The sequence below is a fragment of the Balearica regulorum genome, chromosome 4 (genome assembly GCF_011004875.1).
Source record: "Balearica regulorum gibbericeps isolate bBalReg1 chromosome 4, bBalReg1.pri, whole genome shotgun sequence".
Lineage (NCBI taxonomy): Eukaryota > Metazoa > Chordata > Aves > Gruiformes > Gruidae > Balearica > Balearica regulorum.
Window position 1 is genome coordinate 66,686,976 of NC_046187.1, and position 17,365 is coordinate 66,704,340.

Below are 17,365 nucleotides of genomic sequence, written 5' to 3' on the forward strand. Positions count from 1 at the left end.
TCTATTTAGAGACTTATGGTAGCAAGTAGGCAGAAAAACTTCAAAACCACCAACTTAATTTATTGAACGTCTCAACAGGAATATATAGGAAAAAATTCTGTCTTCCACTGCAAATATTCCCCCAGCAACCCAATCTACGCGCCAAGAGTCTCCAGAATTTGAGATGGGGGTGGGGGGAACCATGTTAAACCTATTCAGTAATACCACTAAACAAAACTTGAAGGATAAACATGAACCTGAATCTGCATTTTACCTGGTTAGCTCAGCAAGGAAGCATATGGCTGAGAGGTTTTTTGAGCGGTACTTTACCATTTATGTAATTGTGTATCATGGTTGTAGACAACACAAGAGTACACCCACTGGGACTTATGCACATTTTTTAAAGTTTTCCAGCCTGTCCTTGGATTTCATAGAGGTTCTTAAAAGTTCCTTTTGTGGATCCAAGCTGGGACAACACAGGTGAGATCAAGTTGTTCTGACTTCTAAATAAAATGAAGGTAATGCCATTTTAGGGTTCAGGGTCTCTGCTTACAGGGAGGCAGAGCATGCCAGAAAACAACACAGGCCAGAAGTGGAGTCTGGACCACTGCAGGGCACAAATTAGAGCAGTTGCAGGAAACAGCCACTCCCACCAGCATCCTCCCAGCTTGCCGGTGCAGCAGGGCATCACGGCTTTGCCTGCGCTGGCTCTCTGCCACTCCTGAACTCTAGGAATTTCTAGAGGCCAATTTATGCTGCCTTTGCTATATTGGAGCAGCATAAAGAGACCACAGTGAGTGATGGAATTATTTACCTGTATAAGTCCAGAAAGTGACAGGAATCACAGTCTTCACACCCATTTGTAATAATTTTGTATTAAACCATCATTAGGTTCTTCATTAAATCATTTCAGAAGTGTATTTTTTCTTGCATTACCTTTCCAGGATCATAGAATCAGAAGAAAGGCAAATAATATTTTATAGTAGTCAGACAAAAATGGTGTTTTTAATTTTAGTATAGCTTGTGATATGTTGTGATTTTAGACTTTGTAAACCCAAGATGTACTTATGCCTCTGATATATTTTAATGTGAAAAATACCAAAAGGAACTCTTCTAAATAGCTAGGTACTGGTAATGGGTCTATTGTGTTTGCATGCAGCCTTCTGCTATAATAAAACTGAAGAGCTACCCCCTTCATGGCCTTCCAAATTCCATTTGCCCCAGATATATAAATATTTTATCATAAATAAGAGGAGAGTGCACAATGTGATATGAATAAGCGTATGTGCTCTTTGGAGCTGCCAGTGTGTTTTGCCTTAGCAGAGTTGCTGAAGGGATGCAATTATGAACGTGGTCCCAACTGCAGGAATTTTTGTTACATTATATAACTACTATATTTTTTTTCTAATTTTTCCTTATTTTTTTTTAAAGTTATTTTTTGTTATATTTTTAACTTAGTAAAATGTACAAGAGGTTGCTGTTCAGCTTAGAAGTCTTGAGTCTTGAGTAGCTCCAACAAACTGGTTCATACTTTAGGGCTGGGTTTACTTTCTAGGGGTATATTTCACTATGCAAAACTGATTTGAGTTGTGGAGTCTTGCCAGTACTACTCATAAAGTGGACTCTCACCTAACATAAACCTTTTAGGGCTTATCCTACATCTGCAGTTCGCGATTTGTGGAACACACAGCCCATGTGCTGGGGGGATGTATGGAACTCCCAGCTGGTTTCATTAATGCAGGTTTCCAGTTGTGTGTTGGAGATCTACTTTTGTCCATGTTGAGCAATGTTTTTGCAATGATTTTGGCTCTTCTAGCAGCAAATCTTTGAAATGGTGGAATTTATACTTGATTATATTAATAGAAAAAAGTACATAATTTTTTTTCCAAGAGTTGTATTAGTGCTCTTGTAAAGGAAGCATCATTCACCAGATATTGATCCCTCTCCTCTGGTTAGAAGGACTAGTCTTCCAGTTCCATGAAACAGTTTCTGGCACAGCAAATAGGAACCTTTTGCATTTAAATGTAATTGCTCTCTCATGAAAACAGAGAATAGTACCAAAGAATTGTGCCTCGACTGCATACATTTTAACAGAAAAGATTGAACCTTGCCTCTATTTTAGTATGTAGGAGGGGTTTTTTTGTTTTGTTCTGGTTTTGTTTTCATTTGTTTGCTTTTTAAAAAAAAATTATGTAAGTAATAAAGCCAACTTTGAGTAGGAGATCTTTCCTTATTCTAATGCTGAATAGTCTTGCTGACTATATTGACTTTGTATTTTGTATAAGACCTGCACTTAAACCCAAATTTGTCTTTTGTCCAAACTGTGTGAACGTAAGCCCATAAATTGGTTTGGCCTTAAGTAAGCCTCAGTGCATGCCAGATGAGGCATCCTGGGACTGTGATATGTATCAGTACAGATCCGAGTTTGTGCCTCTCTGGAGAGAGGACCTGCCAGGTGCACTGCAATCACAGCTCTCCTGTGGTACTCTCATATGGTTCATGTCAGCCAGATAAGCTGAATGCAGGGTCCTTCTAGAAGAATACCAGGGAGGTAAATGGAATATTTAGGCAATGTGTGCCAAAGCTGACCTCATAGTATTGAGGATACAGTGCCTTGAACAACAGCTTGGCAATTTGGGTACTTAAAGCCAGATCAGGTTGTCTTTCAGGCTTTAGTATATTTTCATATACATGCCTTCCTAATCTGCAACACAAGCGAAACCTTTATAACCAGCAGGACTGCTTTGTGAAATGCAGAGCAGAGTGAATGCAAGGCTATAATACTATGTCTGTCTCACTTTTTGTGATTTATTTAATTTCTATTTCCTCTCTGCTATAATTTTTTTTCCTCTGGAATTGGATGTAGAAAAGTCCATTTTTTTGTCTTTTGCTATATTTTGACATTATTTTGACTCATTATTGTTATTATTATTACCTCATTATTAATGCTCAAGAGCATGTGCACATTATTTCCTCTCGCTTCCACAAAATCCATGATTCTTGACCAGTACAGAATTTTATATGTCTGCTCTTATATTCCCTTTTAAAGTACTTAAAGCAGTGAGGCCTAGTGTATTGTCAACAATTGATTTTGTAGGTCAGTTTGAATTTAGTCTTAGAATACACATACAAAGGGGCAGCAGCTTTGAACTGCATGGCTCACTATATCATCTGCAATACAGAACTGCAATATTCTAACCTTTCTGGAGATCCTTCTGCTGTAGACATCCACTGTGATTTCAGATCATTGAATATACAAACCCCACATCATTAGGCTGAACATTTGGGGCCTTGAAGGTAAAAAACCCCACAGAGGTCATACTTCTTCCCATCAGTTTTCTCACTTGTCTTCCTGATACAGTAAAAAATCTTTAGACTTGTTTGAATATACTGTCTATATAAATACAATTTTACCTTGGGAGATAGGTACTCTAAAACTGAGACGGCTAATTGCTCATATCTTTGGAGATCTGGGAAATAGGTCTACCTTCTCTACAAAGGTGCATCTACAGTAGTAGTTTAGTGTTTTTGGTGCAGAGAGACACTTTCCAGAAGGTAATGTGTGTAATAAAAGTTGTGCTATGAACTGAAACTCAGCAGTCTGTGATGGGACAGCATACTATGTCTTATATTGCTTGTATTATACCTACAGAAGTCATTCACGGATCAAGCTTTTTAAACACAAAGTTTATAAACTTTAGTAAGAGCTAATTAATTCACTAGTAATGAATAATTACAACCACTGAGAGAGTGGACTAAAAAACCTGTTAGTGCTTGTGAATGAAGCACAGGTTATCTTGGTGAAGCCATTTGACAATCTGCAACACTACTTTCTTGGGAGTAAAAAATTATTTTTCCTGTTTTCATATAACTTGAACGTCACACCTAACTGTTCTTAATCTTTCTGACAAAATTGTTTTGTGAGAGATTAGAAAGAATGCATTTGAGGTGGGTGGGGGTGCTTCATGAAAAAAAATCACGGGGCAAGTTGAAGCTGTGGATGTGTCAGAAAGTTCAGACCCCTGACTGGGAAGCTGCTAATCAAACTTCATAGTGAGGATCTTTTTCCCTGTCCTGACCCCTCCCCGCAAGTCTGGCATTTGGCTTTATAGCACATTGGTCAGTTCTTCAGTCACCATTTCCTCGAACATTTATAGCTCCACTTTAAAGGTGGAATTCTCATCCTGAAGATGATAATCCTTCATCATGTAAAATCACCATGCTGTAACAAGATCTTCTTGCAGGGTGCAAATGTATTATTAGGTGTCAGTCTGCAGGCTCGGGTCATCTACCAGCTGTTATACTGCACAGGTTGTATTTTTTTGCAACATTTGGTGGAACATTTCAGGACTGCGGGATTATCTGAACCAGATGTGAAAAACCATCTCCCTGACACAAGTGTGCAATTAGTCATAAGTGATTACCCATGACCCCTTATGTGCAAGGGGAGGGAAACTTAGGGTTAACTGCTGTCTGCACCTTAACTGAAGAGGGCTATAAAAGTTCCTCTCTTTTACTTCTCAGTCTTCAGCCAGTTTTCTGCTTGTTCTTGCTTTTGAGAGTTTTCAGGGACATGTAAACCAGGAGAAACCTAGAAATCTGAGTCCTACTTGGAAAGCTGTAACAGAAAGTAATTGAGAAAGAGACCCTAGCACTAGTTTTTCTGCACCTTTCTCTATCATTTGCAGTTACAAAGTCAGTGTAATATCACAACCTCTCACCAGTGAAGGGACTGCAGCTATTGGCCCAAGGGCAAGAAACAAATTAAGGACATCCCTCTCCCTAGATAACACTCCTTTGTACGGAGTAGGGCTTCATTTTGAATTACCTTTGCCGCCAACAGCTCCAGTAACATGACGAAGGGAGAGATACGAGACTCTCACGGGGCTTTATCTGTCAACATCAACACCTTAACTCCCTCCAGAAACCCATAAGCAGTCAGCACAATTCCTAGACCACTGCTCAAATACCATTTCTAAGAGCTAACACAGCCCAACTCAGTTTCTGGATAGATCTATCCCTGTGTATCCATAGAGCTCCTAATACAGTGGGCTTCCTATTTCTGCTGAGATGTATATTTGCTGACATAATTGAATAGGTGACTTTATAATAACATGCAAACCTTTGTAGACATCCAATTACATAGTTTTGATGGCATTGGCAACTGTGTGAAGCCTTTTATTATTTATGGCCAAATGGAAATCTCAAATGCTTTTGTCAAGTTATGTATTAACTTATGTTCTTTAATTAATCAATGATTTCCCTTTGTAGGATTGGGGTTCATCTTTACCTCTCCAGTGTGACTTTCACACCTGCTTTCCCTCAGTTATGGCCGTGGGCTATAAATTGGTCAGGGGTCTACATTTATTTATGAAAAAAAGGGCCATAGCTCAGACACAGTAAAAGAAAAAGGTAGCTGGTGCTACATAGACTTTGAGCAGCAGGTGGAGATATAAGCCCCCACAGGTTGCAAGCTGTTGTCACAGAAGGTAGAAGTAGTCAGTCAAAGATGACTAAATCAAATTGTCTTCTAGCTACTTTCTTCTCTTCAAACAAAATTGCCTCAGATTTATCAACACTGAGCCTTACTTGTTCGTTTCTGTCCATGTCTCTAACACAGCTGATCAATAGCTAATGCAGACTCGGCGGATATGGGGGAACCAACTGGTATCATCTGCTCTCTGAAGGCATCGCATGAAAGCAGAGCTGCTCCCTGACCCTTTCAGAGAACCTATGGCCAAGGAGCACAGAACAAAGAACATCTCATATGAGATCCTCAGCAGTAAGCACAACAATTGCTCATGAATGGCTTTGGAATAAGAACAGACCTTTGTAATTTTGCTGTGGTTGCTAACCTACCTAACAGCACTGCAGTTCCCGGAGCAAGTCCCAGCTGGAGCACTAGACTTTCACCCACAGCCGTAAGGATAGGTGCCAACAGACCAGATCATATCTCCTACCCTATTCAGGTCAATGGCACATGGACAGTTAGGCCCTGTGAGAGTCACATCACAGCTACTTTTGTGGACAGTGGAAATTTGGATTGTCTGAATGAAGTGCTGGTTTCTTAAGCATAGTGCCTTTATGGGAAACCAAGACCCTTCCTTCCCTCAATGAGGCATTTAAAAGCTTTACCAGCCTACCTCTTCTCCTCCTTCACCCACCAGAGTGGGGTATAAACCACAGCTTGGCCAGTGAAGTCTTCCAGACAGTTTTGGGTTCCCTGTGCTGGCCAGACTCAGACAGAGAAGCTTTGGCATTTGTCCCCTGGAGAAATTTTCCTTCCCTTCAATAGTGGTCAGTTCTTTCCAAATCTGCATGATTTTAAGTAAGAAGAAACATCTCAATTTAGATTTAAGCCTTTCATCATCTTTCTTGAAAGTTTTTCCCCCCCTCAAGTGCTTACCATCAAGGCTGGGCTGCATGAAACACATTTACTTCTGAGTTTTCAAGCACTGCCTGCACTGTAAAATTTAATGGACATCAAGGGAAGAATATTTGTTGGTCAAACAACAATTTTTCAAGATTTATAGTTTCTATCACTCCTGGTTATGACCTTACCCTCCATCCCAGCCACCCCTCTCAGCATGCAGCTGAATTTTTCCAGTTTCATGGTACACTTAAAGTTCTTCAGAATTCAGTATTCATACTGAGTCCTGACAAAGCGTTGAGTGTTCGCCCAAATGTTCAGATAAATATTAGACCCTAGCATTGCCCTCCAGATGGAGAAAAAAAATCAAAACAACCTTTGGAGGTAAGGTCAACTCGATCCAATTCTTCCTTGTCAGCTGTGACAGCTCTGTCCTGACTGTGCATATGTAGGTCCCGATCCTTCCCTGCAGCCAAATGGCTCCAGGTACAACCTGAGCAGAGGATGGGAGAGGGTTGGTGACATCTGTATGTGGACCAAGTCCCTGGGCAGAAAGTGAGATGCTGTTCCAGCAATAAGAGATTAGCGCAAGTGAAAGAGAGCTCTGACTGTACTTTCCCTTTGGCAGCTTAGATACACGCTTAACTTTGAATGTGGGAGCAGGTCCGTGGAAGCAAAATGGCCTGTTCACCTTCTCGCAGTGCGATACGTGCCGAAGGCTTGCGGGATCAGCGCTCTTGTTTGGAGTCTGGAATTCCTGCCAGATCAGGGCATTTAGTTTGGACCACAAGAGAAATAGAAGCTATTCACAAGGCTTGGGCCCAAATTTCCACACCATCTGTTGTGTTTGGAGATCAGCGTGGTGGTTTGAGCCTGCCGTAAAAGTAGAGGGAAAAGAAAGTAATGTTTAATAAAGAAATTAAATGAACAGGAAAAATAGGGAATGAACCCAAAGGGTGTCCATCCATGTTCTTGGGTGTCATAAATTAAGAAGGGAGTAGCATTAAACAGAGAACAAGGACAGACAGAGGACAATGGAATACTAAAACCAAAGGTAAAACGATACCAGTTTTCAGTGGTATAGTGAAGGTGAAGGTGACCAAACCTTGACTGATTACTCACCTGGAGTTAAAAGTTTAGACTAATGTCTTCTTTGGCAACTTCTGGCTGCAGGTGCTGGAGACCAAGAGAGGAAATGGGAGTGTGGCAGCTCTGAGCCCCCAGTCGTGCACCGAAATGATGCGAGCAGCTCAAATCTCTTCTGTGGGACTGCTCCTGAAGTTCCCAGTTTGAGCCCTTTGTGCGGCTGGCTGGAGAAAATCAGAATATGCCTGGTGTGAAGAACATTATATTTGTGTGATGCGGCTGATTTATATAAACATAAGGCATTGGTAACGAATATTGTCATTGTTAATTAAGATTGGAAATCGGAGAATTAGCAAGAAATGCAATATAATAATGTTTCATTGGAGAAAGTATTATCTCTGTTACCCTTTTGAATCTCATTGCAGAAAATTGCTATCAGATGAAGTTACCATACCCATTAATTTAATTGGAAAATAACTTTAAGAAGAAAGGTCTGGTGCTTCATAATAAAGGTGATGTAAATTTTACAGTAGTTCTTAACAGCCAAAAAAAGAAAAAAGATTAATGGAAACATCTATATTTCATTGCATAAAAACCAAATCAGGAGCAGAGTCATGGGTTTCCTTCTGAACACCACTTCCTTATTTGGAGTGATTTTCACTGTCTTTCCAAAAAAACTGAATGTGCTTCAAAATTTTAAGTTCCTAGTGTGGCAGCAAGAGGTTTAAATACCATTAAAGCCCTCTTTAATTCAAAAGAACAAGTAATATTATGTGCTGTCAAACCACAGAACATAAATGATGACTGAATCACCTGGCACTGTCTCTTTAACCCAAGACCTGCCACTTCTGAATGTGTGGGGTGGTTTTATTTTGCTATCTTGGGGCTGCTGCTTCTCCGATCTCCTCTCCTCCATGGGAGTTTATTTTCCATTCTGTTTTTTGTTGTTTAGGTAGGTGCAGTAATGGCATTCCCAGGGCAGTGCTGGGAAGCACTGGGTTCCTTTCTGGAATAGGAAAGCAAAAGCTATTTCAAAGCTGAAATCTGATTATGCAGAGCACTCTGCATTTGGGGCAAATTTTCATGAGGCTAAACATAAAATGTTACAAGGTACATGTCTTCCAATGGCCAAGGAGGGATGTATATATTAAACAATCTGATCTTTAATCCTTGGTATTAGATTATTTATTTGTTTTAGGCAATGAGGGATGTTATTTGATCTTTTCCTCACTGCCATTTGTCTTGCAGTCTACTCTGCAGATGCACCGGGAAAAGATTATGTTCCCTCATCTCCCAAACAAGCTTTTTGTTTGTTTGTCATGGCTTTTGTATAGCTTTCAAGCCTGAATTTCTGTGCGGGCTTAGGTAAATTTCTGTTCTCCTTGAAGTTAAACAATACAGTAACCTGCTTAAAGGAATCAAGCTACGAAAACACTTTTTTCTTGTGTGCCAGTTAATCCACAAGATATTTAGGAGCATGGTATCTGAGTGGACACACCTTTGAAAGATAATAAAAAATAATTTGATAGAAGATTAAATGAATGTACAGTACTGAAACAATATTTAAAATGTTCTTTGCAACTCCTCACTACGTGATTTAGAAATTTTGTTAAATAAGTACACTAATGCATGCACACACATGTGTGGCTTTCCGAAAGCTATAGGACTTGAAAAATAATGTTACCGTTCTCTGTTGAAAATATTTAATACTCTCCCTGACATCGCCATCATCTTTAACTCCTTAATCCTTGCTACACTTCCCCGAGAAAAGGGAATATTACTACTATTTTATATGTAGAGAGCTGAGGCAGGGAGATGTTAAGGCCTGGGCTCGCAAGGGAATTTCATGGTGTAGGTCCTCCAGTTATGCTGATATCAATGGGACTTGGATGCCTGTATGTCTGGGAACCTCTCTATCTGCACGGAAATTTTTCTGGGCAAGAAAACACCAGGAGCCTGGTTCAGGCAGGAAATGGAAGCTGAGATCGCACAGAGATGTTCGGTTAGTGCTGAAGCCATTGGGTAGCATTTCTTTCCGCTGCTTTCGCCTCTTCAGCTGTCCACCTCCCACTCCTCACAAGCGTTTGCTCATATAATGCCTACGTGATGAGGGTGTATGAACAGGATGAGAACTTTTAGCTTGCTGTACACTCAAGGCAGCTCTAGCTCAGTGTCTTGACTTTGCAAAGAAGCATCCCTAACAGGTACTTGACAGCCACTTTGTGCCAAAAGTTAAGGTAGGAGATTAAGAGTAATACAGCATAAGCTGTGTTACAAGTTTCAAAATGTTGACTATTGCTGAGCTACCGACCCTTTTCCAAACAGGGTTGTGAGTGCCCAGTCCTTGTGCAGTCCACAGTATTTAAGACAAGTCAGTCATGTAGTTAAATTCTGTTTGAAAACAAAATTCTTTTTATTCCCTTTTCAAGTTTTCCTTAATCGCCACATTCTGTAGGTGAAAGCTGTCAATTGCATTAGGAGATTTTATGCTTTTGCTCTGACAGATTGCCACCTTGAAAATTCTAAAAGTTCTACAATTCCTTGATTCTTAGCTAGGCAAGCATAGGAAAGATGATATTTTGGATTAGAAATCCCAACTGAAGTATCACCATTTCATTGTTTACTTAGATTAAGTTAAAAACATTTGTCATTAGGAACGCAAGAGGTAATTTCCTGCCAGAACACCCAAACCTTTGACATTTTTCCTTCAAAAATCCTTAAATGTATGGTAGAGTATCAAAGCTTTTTCCCTACCATCATCAGCAAAGGTCAATGGTTTCTGACAGATGCATATTAGGCCTGACTTAATTATGACTGAGTGCCACAATGTTTTATAACATCTGTTATGCAGTGACTAAACAGTGTCTATAATTCTATTTTTTTAAAGGACTGCAGATGAAAATGACAATTTCAGTTGGGAAATCTGAACTGGCAGAAGAAAAAAAAAAAAGTCCTTTTTTTCCTGGAATATTTCTAGTAATTGCTATAATTTTGAAGCAACTCAAACTTTAAAAATTCCCACACGTGGCCTTGACAAGGTCAGCAAGGCCTCAGTAACTTTTATGTTTCCTGCATGATCCCTGCAGGTTAAAGAGAGGGCCTCACTGAAAGGAGGCCAACCTGCAGAATAAAAGCTTTCCTATAGCCCTGAGGAGCAGCTGTTCCTGGGCTGCTATAACCGCTCTCCAAAAAGCCCATTTTCACAATTCGAGCAAAAATCTACCTGCTAGATCATTAAAATGTCAGATTGCTCAGGTCACATAAACCGTTTCACAAATAAAGATCCTTGCTCGGGCTCCAGCATTCAAGAGTAGGGGCTGAGTACCACTGCCCTGCTCGGGCACGGCTCGCAGCAGTTGCACGATGTGCCGTATCAGTTCGAGGTTGCTATTCAACATAATGGTACTTGAGCATCTTTCGTGTAAAATAAACAGTAATCAACAAAGATGTACTGCACTTCATGGAGTTCTTGCTGCCTTTTTTGAAGGAAAAATGTTTGTGTTAAAGTCATGGGTTTTATTTTAATTTATTTATTTTTTATTGTAGATTTTACTCATTGATCTTTCAGGAGAGCCGTAGGTTCAAAGATACTGACACACGAGTGTCTTGTAGTAGGGGCACATTAGAAGCAAAGCCCAACCATTCAGCAGATTTTTCATGGTCTGTGACACTCAGACAGTTTATATTTCCAGTACAGTGTTACGCAAAGGACTCTCAAGTCTGAGAACTTCTGGTCAGTGTTTGGTGCTGAGGCTTCAGCATTGTGTCTGCAGTGCACGGTATCCAGAATAGTGAGACTGGTCATGTTTCTAAGGTACAGAATTAGGGCAAAATCCTGGATCTGAATCATTTACTACAAGAAAACCAGGATTTACCAGCTTGTTTCCATTTCTGATCTTGTCCGGACAGCCGGTACCACCCTGGGCAACTCGTTTTACCTCTAAGCCCCACGTCCGTCTACTCTAGCTCTATACACCTAAATAAGGTACCTAACCTAGGAGCCTGGGCACCCACAAGGTTTTCAGCTCTCAGTGTACTGACAGCATAGACAAGACACTCAAGGCTGTGGGAGGGTCTGAACCATGCTTCAAAAGTGTCCGTCTGCTGAATGGAGGTAACCTAGGACACTAACCTCAGACCTGATGTTAAGTGGATGAATAGACGACTCAAAGCCTTAGTTCCTTACCTGAAAAACTAGGGAAATGCTTTGCTGCTGTATGTTTCCGTTGTTGAAATCGTCACAGTCAGTACCAGGAAGATGGGTGCTGCTGTGGCTGCCAGAGTTGGTGCAAACCTTGGGGGAACCCTCTCTCCCCTTTAACAGTCTTCAGATGAGGTGACATATACCCTACATTCTCTTTTCTGGCTTGTGAATCAGGCAAAGGATCTGTTTTGCAAGCAAGGATGCTTTCTGAAAAGCACAGGGCTTCTCAAACAGCTGAACTGGGTCATTCAGATTTGGAATTACATACATCTCCAAATGTCAAAGGTTCTTTTGGGCTGGGTGTGAAAAAAACCTTTGAAAACTTTAATCCCAGAACAGTTGCCCATGTTTGGCTTTCTCTGAACTTGAAGCTAGGAGTTCTTGCGAGATGAAATTTTACTTCACTGGTCTTCCAGGGAAATTTGTCTGTGCTTTCTCTCTGCATTTCTCAATTACTGCTAAAATTTGTGATTGCTAAATTACATACAGAGAATCCCAATCTAGAAACAATAATAGGATCTGAGGCTCTGCACATGTTTGAAGATTTGGGGAGATGGAAATATTTCTATTGAATAGAAATGCATACGTATTACTCAGCAAATCACAAGTCATTTTTCTAAGTGGCAAGTTCAAGAGCTAACAACTAATGGACTGACATGTGAGGGAAATTACAGACCATTTTAGAACTGCTGGACAATTCATCAGATCTTGCTTCATTTGTCATGTATGTGCAAAAGCTGCTATACATTATTACGGCCATGCACTAACTGCACTAGAGTACCCTGGGTGGGGATGGCTTTGATTATTTCCTTTTCCTGATGGACAAATATTGAGCTGCAACTTAGTTTGAACAGTTTTCTTACTCATACAGGTCTCTCAGTGGCTCTAGCTGAAATGAAAATGAAATATTGGATAGTTTACTACAAAGTAAAAGGGAATGAGTTTAATGAAGTAGCTAAAGGGGATGAAGGCATTAAGATTGACTACTGACTGGAGAATTTTTTGATTTTCTGGATGATCTTAAACCATCCCAGAATTAGTATCTCATTAATCCATTGTACGATAATCACTACTACATTGTAAGCATCAACTTTTAGTTGCTATTTACAATTTAAAAAAATAAAATATTTATAGAAACTGAGTTGTACCTGTTTGACAGCACCACAAAGAGCAGCCAGGATTCTGGGTACTAAGTGCTTTTGCCAAAATGTCTGATGAAAACAAATTTTCAAAGGAGGACAGACTCTAGGTACTGTTTCCGTATCTGTCAGTATTGTTGCTTCCTGCAACGCCACCAGCTGAGACTGGATCTCACTGGAAAGATAGGACCATTAATCTCTGCTGTTTGGTCTGGAATATGCTATTTGGAAAAAAATAAAAGCACAAACGTTATGAATGATGACAGTAATGCAGGGAAAAAAATCTTCATTATTTTTACTCATTATGCAACAATTTCCATAATTCTTCATTTTGTTTTTTACATTTATGCATTGTTTGTATTTAAATAAGGATCTGTTATGTTATTGAGGGGATGAACTGGATTTTCATGTGTTTGTTTTTTTCTCTTGTTTGAAACAAGGAACGGGCTGAAGGTCGTGCAAGTGGCAGGAGTCCATAACCCCTGACTGCAGGAGCTGCTGGCAAGATCACTCAGGCAGGGTGAGATGCAGACCCCAATTTGCCTTTGGACGTTGATGAATCCTGGCCTACGTGAAGCCTAAGACAGAATCCTTACCCACTTAAATGGAGTCGCAGACTTTAGATGTGGGTGGCTGTTAATGATATCTTTCATCCATTCTTTTCTCTTGTTTACACTTCTGTACATTTTTGTTTCTACTGGCAGTGTTGAATAGCTGATTTTCAGCCTGACCATTTTTGTTTCAGGAAACTGGTATCTTTGAGTGGGATAAGAGTGAAAGAATACATTATGCTACAGGTGGCATGGGCTATGTATGTCAGGCCTCTATTCTTAGGACGAGGGTCAAACCCGAGGTTGTAGATTAATTGTGTAACAAGGTGTCAGAAAATATTCCACAAATAAACAGAACATGGTTAACTCAACACTTTGAATTTATAGAAAGTCTAAATGAGATCCTTAAAATAACATGATTATTGCTAAGTTCCAGCCTGAAGCTAAACTGGGGTTCTACTTTGAATGAAGGAGCTCCCGACTGGCAGGGACTTAAAAGGTAACTTAATATGCTACACTACCAGAAATATAACAGACTGCTTATTGGGACATGTTTAAAAAAGAGAATGTATAATAATTTTCTGATCTCACTGATATGTATTTCTACAAATAACACCAGAGACAAGCGAAATCTGTTTTATGGTTTGCAAGAAATCAACTGGACAAAACCCGAGTTTCAGTTTGAGCAGTTCTACATATACATAGGACTCCCGGCAGAATCTTTAAAAATAAGCATATGTTTCCCCAATGACATCATATTTTTGTTATCTGCATTGTACCATAGTAATTTTTTTTCAAATAAGAGACAAAGAGGGCTACAGAAAAGTTACAGACCATAACATTTCAGTTTAGTTCTGTTTATTCCTACTACTACGTTTAAAATATTTTGATTAAGTAATGATGTAGTTAAAAAGCAGGGATGGTGAGTATTTCCAGGGCTGAAAAACATGTAAAATAGTGCACAAATTGGACTTAATGCTTTATTTTCCTTACAGATTATAAGAGATTCATATACCTGCTTACTGAAGTATTTAAGGGGAAGTAGCAAATAGAGATTAATCTTTTAGTTCTCAGTTAAATCTTCAGTTTTATTTTTAGTTCTGTTGTTGGAACATTAGGGTTGTTTCTGTTAATCCAATATGCTTGCTGGAATGATAAAATAGTGTGCAAGAATAAAGAAATTGTATGCAGTAACCTCAGTATATTTCAAGTGAAGTAGCAAATAAGTAATTCCAGGTATTAATGGTCACATCTGATAATTAGAACCTGTATATATGTGTATAAATTTCCTTTGTGATCAGTGAAGATTTTGCTTCTGCGGTGTCTACAGGTTTATTAGATATATTCATATTAAGCATATGTGAAGGTGAAAGGTTTCTCCAGTACAAGTTGAACCTCACTGTTCCACGGCTGATAGGCAGGAGTAGCTCCTTTCGTTTAAGATGTGTGCTGTTTCTAATAAAAATCTGCATGAAAATCTGTGAATGAAATTTGGTATCAGTGTCTAAACCACAAGTTCTCATCTGGTCTAGCTTTTCTTTCTCAATTGCCAAAAGAAATTAGGGTGTTCTGGATTATTCAATTACAAAATTTAATTAAAAAAAAAAAGAAAAGAAAAATAACCATTAGACACATGAACACAAAAATACCTCTACCTATTTCTTCTGGCTTGGAGCACTGAGTTCCTTTTTAAGTTGCTTTTAGAAGGGCACAGAATGGATGTAATGGGACTAAATATACCTAAGAATATACTTGTTGTGTGGAGAAAAATAAAACCTTACTTTGAGGTTATACAAGAGGACGTTGGTATAGAAAAGTATATAGAGATGCTGTTTAGAGCCCTATCGCCCTGTATGTGCCACCATTGTTTATGACTCATTCACAAGGCTAAATTTCGTAGCTGATGCAGGACACTGTGTAAAACATCCATGTCCAGCTGTACATCAGCCCAGGATCTCAGCTTTTGTTTGCAACATTATTATCATTTCAACTGCTTCAGCTCAGATGACATCAGCTCATGTAAATCAGCCCAATGTCCCTGTTTTCAATGCGGTTGTACTGACCTGGGCCACCTAAGACCCTAGACTATGAATTGCGTGGAATGGCACTAATTTTATCTGCTGTGTATGTTAACTATTATTACCACACTTTCTTGTGGATCAGGTTAGTTTAAATGAAATTTTTAATCTTGAGCATCTAAATCATAATTTTCTGCCTTCCACTAGGCAGTGTCATATCCTTCCTTGTAAAACAGATTGAAGGCAGTGTTTAGGAGATGCATTAGCCATTTCCAGAGGCAGATTTGCATTTGGATTCAAAGATTTTAGAAGGTACTTGCAGGTGCTGCATGGGGGAGTAACACATAAGATTTGAGAATATTTCCCTTAACAGATTGCATCTTCACTTTCCTATCAGCTTGCACTAAAGGAAAACCCAAATAAGTTGAACAGGAACTGCAAGAGCAAAGCTGGTGTCAGAATTTTCCTGGTATAAGCTCAGCTCCTAGTGTTATAGAGGTAACGAGGAAAAACAGAGAGACAGGGAGACGGAGCTAACCTTAAACCAGCGATCGCCGCTGTCTTCATGATTCAGTCCAGGCCATCCACCCGCATAACGCCGTATTTCCATCCTCTGCTTTCATTGGAAGCTGTGCTTGGCATGGCTGCGCTCTTAAGAGCATTTGGACAAATAAATAACATCCCTCTTCGTTATTTATTTGCCTTAAAATTTTAATCAGTATTTGTGTAATCAGTAGTAATTTACTACATTCCTATTCAAAGAAATTGGCACAGTGTTTATATATAATCACCCAACGTAGCTGTTTTATTTAAGTGCTGGGTTCTAAATACACATAAATTCAGCAATTATCACTGGAACAAATTTTAGACTTTGAAGTGAATTATACCAGGAGGAGATTTCTGTAGTTGAAATTGGAAAAACAAACAAAAAAAGGCTTCACTTGCCCAGCTGAGGAATCTGACTGTGACTTTTATGCACATGCGCTAGGTGTTTGATTTTTGGGTGAAAAATGTATAAAATTTTAGGAAAGTTTTCAAGTGACAAAATGCAGGACTTCCCTCAGCCACACGCAAGTGTGCTGTTTGGGTAGCGAGGTTACAAAATCTGCCTTTCCCTTTGATTGGTTTTGCTGCCACATAAAACAGCTAAACCAAATACTGAATAAAGTACTGATAGTGTTTTAACCTTTTTTTCTACCCTGGGCTTAGCAGGTGTGGGCATCTGTGCCCGTGGGGTCTGAGGTTGTTTGTTAAATCTTTCTAACCCAGTTTACAAGGACGAGCGTATTCACCTGAGCTGGAACTGATGTGAATGAGTTCTCTGCCGCTCTGCACCAGAGCAGCTCAGGGCTACGTCTTTATGCTGTGGTTGGTTAGAGCTGGGAATAAAGTGCCAAAGTCAGCAGCTGAAATAAGTAGAGTAAATCAAGTTAAGAGGGAATAGGACAACATTTTGGAAAAGGAGGGAATACGGGGTAAAACCATTACCTAGAAGTTCAGGGTTAAGATGATGAGATATAAATTGAGTGGTATTTCCTAGGTTTATAAGGGCAGAACCTGGTGGATGACATCATCATCTGCCGGCTTTTCATGTTGCCGTGTGCCTACTTGGGCTGTCAGGATGCTGCAGATCCTGCTTTCCCTTTGAAATCGACGGGAATTTTATCTGAACAATCCATGCAGGGTCAGATCCTTTGCAACACTTTTTAAAAGCTTATGATGGTCCTAGGTAATCTGTGCTGATGATCATAAGTTACATTCATGTGGACATCTACTGTATAAATGTGCTTCAGGCTCTGCAGACACATGAGCTTGCAACAATTTAACTATCTGGGTTTAATGCAAATTCCTAAGTGAGTATACACATTTCTGATTGAGTAACTGGTTAGCTTACTTTGTTCCCAACTGACTCAAAGTTACCTAGAAATAAGCTAGGTTCTAAACAAAGCAAGATAGTTATTCGAAATTAACCTGTTTAATTGGTGCAGTCTGTAAAGCATTTAAGTGATGAATATTTG